Here is a 5035-nt window from a genome sequence, read left to right as displayed (position 1 = left end):
CTTTCTTTCTTTCTTTCTTTCTTTCTTTCTTTCTTTCTTTCTTTCTTTCTTTCTTTCTTTCTTTCTTTCTTTCTTTCAAATATATTTTCATTGATTCCAGAGAGGAAGGGAGAGGGAGATAGGAACATCAATGATGAGAGTGAAACATTGATCAGCTGCCTCCTACTGGGGATTGAGCCTGCCACCAGGGCACGTGCCCTTGACCATCGGCCTGCAGACCGAAGGGTCCTGGGTTCAATTCTGGTCAAGGGCACATACCCCGGTTGCAGGCTCCTCCCCAGCCTGGACCCCGGTCAGGGCTCCTGCAGGAAGCAACCAATCGATGTGTTTCTCTCACATCGATGTTTCTCTCTGTCTTTCCCTCGCTCTTCCACTCCCCCTAAAAATCAATGGAAAAATATCCTCAGGTGAGGATTAAAAAAAAAATTCAAAATGAGAAAAAACACCAGGTCTCTAGGCCTTTCTAAGGTCTTGCTAACACCCAGGTAACTGCTATTCCTGTAGGCAGCCCTTCTGGGGTGTTTCAAATCCTAGGGTGTTTCTGGGGGCACCTCCTGCACAGTGGACCCTTCGGGCTGATGCTTGAAATTGTTGCTTAACGGGACCTCCCCAAGTTCCACTCCGTTTTCTGGTCTGCCATCTGCTGCGTTCACTTTCCGGATCAGCGAACCGTCCTGTGAAACTACCCCCAAATAATAAATTCCTCTTTCTCCGCTTCCTTCCCCTTTTATACCTCAAAGCCGTAAGTTCTGTCTGCCTTGGGAGCTCTCGAGGTCTAGAAACAGATGTTCTAGTTTGGGTGTTTGTTGTTGTGTTTTTTTTTTTTTTTCATTGGGGAGTTTAGTCTAAAAACCCCTTGTCAGACACAGGAACACAACTTTCACCGGCATTTTTGAGCGCACTTCCCAGTTCTTTTACTTAAACCTCTGCGGTCCCGGGCCACTCATCGCCAAGCTGGAGGGCAGAGCTCCTGGACTGGCCTACCCACACCATTTCTGGTTTCTTCAACAAGTACAACATGTATGTGTGTTTTATTCTATTCTTTTAAAATATAGGTGTTTATTGATTTCAGAGAGGAAGGGAAAAGGAGAGAGAGACAGAAACACCAATGATAAGAGAGAATCATTGATCGGCTGCCTCCTGCACGCCCCCTAATGGGGATCGAACCCACAACCTGGGCATGTGCCCTTGACCAGAATCGAGCCTGGGACCCTTAAGTCTGCAGGCCGACGCTCTATCCACTGAGCCAAACTGGCTAGGGCTATTCTTGCTAAATATAGTATGGCGACAGGATATTATAGTTGAGAACATGGGGTCCACCCAGGTTGCAATCCAGCTCCACACCTTACTTGACCTGCAACACGAATCCAATGAGTTTACCCTCCGAGCCTCAGTGTTCTCATCTGTAAAATGGGTCCTAATACAGAAAAATCCTTCAGAGTCCTTGTGAGAATTAAGTAAACCGTCCACATGGAGGACTCAGGATAGCGCCTGGCAAGTGCTCGGGATGTGTTCGCTGTGGTTTTTATTGCTGCCTCCAATCCTTCCCCATGAAGATATATTTTAGACAAAAAAATCTGATTACACACAAAAAGTGTGTATACATTTTTTGGGACACCCTATATTTATTTCATTTAATGGGAAATACCCATACAAAGGAAGCTTTGGTAAAAAACTCCATCTCTCTCTCTCTCTCTCTCTCTCTCTCTCTCTCTCTCTCTCTCTCCCTCTCTCTGAAAAGTAGATCTAATAGCAGCATCAATATTAACAGTGACAAGGTAGAGCAGCATTATTCACAATAGCTAAGATCTGGAAACAGCCCAGGTGCCCCTCAGCAGACGGGTGGATGAAAAAGCCGAGGTTCATTTACACCAGGGAATACTATGCAGCGGTAAAAAAAGATCTCTTACTCTGCGAGACAGCATGGAGGGACCTGGAGAGTATTATGCCGAGTGAAGCAAGCCAGAAAGGCAAGCGTCACATGACCTCACTCATATGTGGAACTTATGGACAAAATGAACTGACGAACAAAAGAGGTCCCAGGCATGGATGCATGGGACAGACAGACAGATCTCAGAGGGGAGGTGGTCGGGGGATGGGAAGAGATTAACCAAAGAGCTTGTATACATACACGCATAGCCCATGGACACACACCATAGTGTGGGGAAGGCCTGGGGTGGGGCGGGGGCTGGGCGGAGGGGAGCAAAGGGAGGGGGGATGGGGGACATCTGTAATAGTGTCAACAATAAAAAAATAAAGCCCTGGCCGGTGTGGCTTATTTGGTGGGAGCATCATTGCATGCACCAGAAGGTCATGGGTTCGATCCCCAGCCAGGGCACATGCCCAGGTTTCGGGTTCGATCCCCAGTCAGGCAGAGACCCAGGTTTCCGGTTCGATCCCCAGTCAGGCAGAGACCCAAGTTTCAGGTTCGATCCCCCAGTCTGGGCAGGTATGGGAGGCAACAGATTCATGTATCTCACCTCTCTCTCTCTCTCTCCCTCCCTCTCTAAAATAAATAAATAAAAATATAGATCAACCGGATTATAATGAGATTTGGAAATTCTGTTCTTCAAAATACACCAGCCAGACAGTGAAGCCTCAGCTAGATGAGTAGATACTGACAGTGAGGATGTTTCTGAGAAAAGAACTCACATGCAAAGCAGGGAAATAGAAAGCTCTCTACCCAAAAGAAATTAAATTAAATTTAAAAAAATGATAGCCCTTTGGAATGAGGAAGTGAGAACAAGCTCCAAACAGACAGTTCACAGAAATAAAAGGGACCTCCAGTTAACCCAAACCTCATGAAAATGTCCCCGGGCGCGTTAGTCATCAGAGAAATGCAAACTAAAGCCGCCAGACGCCTCTACCCACAACACTGTAGCTAAAACCGAGGGGTGGAGGCTTGAGGAGGTTGGTGGGATGTAACCAGGACACGGAGAGGCACTGGGTGTGAACTGATACCGTCACTTCCCTCTCTTGCTTGTTTGTTTCCAGATTTTTAAAAATTGATTTTTAGCCCTGACAGGTGTGGCTCAGTGGATAGAGCGTCGGCCTGTGGACTGAAGGGTCCCAGGTTCCATTCCGGTCAAGGGCATGTACCTGGGTTGCGGCCACATCCCCAGTAGGGCCTGTGCAGGAGGCAGCTGAATCGATGTTTCTCTCTCATGGATGTTTCTAACTCTCCCTCTCCCACTCTCTTCCTCTCTGTAAAAAAAAATCAATAAAATATATTTTAAAAAATTGATTTTTAGAGGGAGGAAGGGAGGGGGAGAGAGAGAGAAGCATCAATGTGAGAGCTGAACATCGATGGGCTGCCTCCTGCACGCCCCCTACCGGGGCTCGAGCCAGCAACCCGGGCCTGTGCCCTGACCGGGAATTGAACCGGTGACCGTTGGGGGCACAGGATGACGCCCAACCCACTGAGCCACACCAGCCAGGGGGATACCATCACTTTGAAAAGTGTTTGGCGGTACCCACAAAAGTTGAATAAATGCACAGCACTTACCAATCAGAAAAAAACAATTATACCCCCAGATTCATACCAGGAGAAATGCACATATATGCTTATAGAGAACTATGTATTAAGGTATTCAGCTTGGCCGGTGTGGCTCAGTGGTTGAGCATCAATCCATGAACCAAGTGGTCCCGGGTTCGATTCCCGGTCTGGGCACATGCCCGGGTTGTGGGCTCAATCCCCAGTGTGGAGCGTGCAGGAGGCAGCCGATCTGTGATCCTCTCTCATCATTGATGTTTCTCTCTCTCTCCCTGGACTGAAGGGTCCCAGGTTCCATTCCGGTCAAGGGCATGTACCTGGGTTGCGGCCACATCCCCAGTAGGGCCTGTGCAGGAGGCAGCTGAATCGATGTTTCTCTCTCATGGATGTTTCTAACTCTCCCTCTCCCACTCTCTTCCTCTCTGTAAAAAAAAATCAATAAAATATATTTTAAAAAATTGATTTTTAGAGGGAGGAAGGGAGGGGGAGAGAGAGAGAAGCATCAATGTGAGAGCTGAACATCGATGGGCTGCCTCCTGCACGCCCCCTACCGGGGCTCGAGCCAGCAACCCGGGCCTGTGCCCTGACCGGGAATTGAACCGGTGACCGTTGGGGGCACAGGATGACGCCCAACCCACTGAGCCACGCCAGCCAGGGGGATACCATCACTTTGAAAATCGTTTGGCGGTACCCACAGAAGTTGAATAAATGCACAGCATCAGAAAAAAACAATTACACGCCCAGATTCACACCAGCAGAAAAGCACATATATGCTTATCGAGAAATACGTATTGAGGTATTCAGCTTGGCCGATGTGGCTCAGTGGTTGAGCATCAATCCATGAACCAAGGGGTCCCGGGTTCGATTCCCGGTCTGGGCACATGCCCGGGTTGTGGGCTCAATCCCCAGTGTGGAGCGTGCAGGAGGCAGCCGATCTGTGATCCTCTCTCATCATTGATGTTTCTCTCTCTCTCCCTTCCTCTCTCTAAAATCAATTAAAAATATTAAAAAAAAAATAAAGTGTCGATATGAGTTCAGCTCCATATAAAAACCATGTCGTGCCCATGGGGAGATGGGCTGGGACAGAGCTGCCCCCTGGGAGGCCCCGGTTTCTTGTTCAGGAAGCGGGGCCCTTGCACAGCCCGGCCGACTGGGGAGGCGCAGGGACTGGCCCAGGGTGGGGGAAGATGGGAAGAGAACTCTTGTTAGGTGGGGAGGAAGCCGCTCCCTGCGGGTATGAGTTCTGCTTAAGCCGTGGGCGCACCACATCCTGCGCACTTGCTCGCTGCGCTGGCTCCTGCGTTGGTTTGGAGCAGCCCAAGCGTTTTGCACCCCCGGGCCCGCCCGCCCGGGGCCTGCTTGTCTCCGGGAGTCAGGGAGACGAAGGAAGGAGGGGGTGCGGGTGGAAAACCGTGTCCTGAGCACCTGGCCTTGCACCGCCCAGGGCTGCAGGTGGGAGCCCTTGGGAAGCCGAGCCTGCCCACCGCCCAGTCCAGGCCGCGCTGGGCTGTCAACCTCCGGAGCCTGGGCCTCAGACGAAGG

The sequence above is a fragment of the Myotis brandtii genome, unplaced genomic scaffold, assembly GCF_000412655.1.
Source record: "Myotis brandtii unplaced genomic scaffold, ASM41265v1 scaffold1444, whole genome shotgun sequence".
Lineage (NCBI taxonomy): Eukaryota > Metazoa > Chordata > Mammalia > Chiroptera > Vespertilionidae > Myotis > Myotis brandtii.
The sequence above is the reverse complement of the archived record's forward strand: the minus strand, read 5'-3'. Positions refer to the sequence as shown.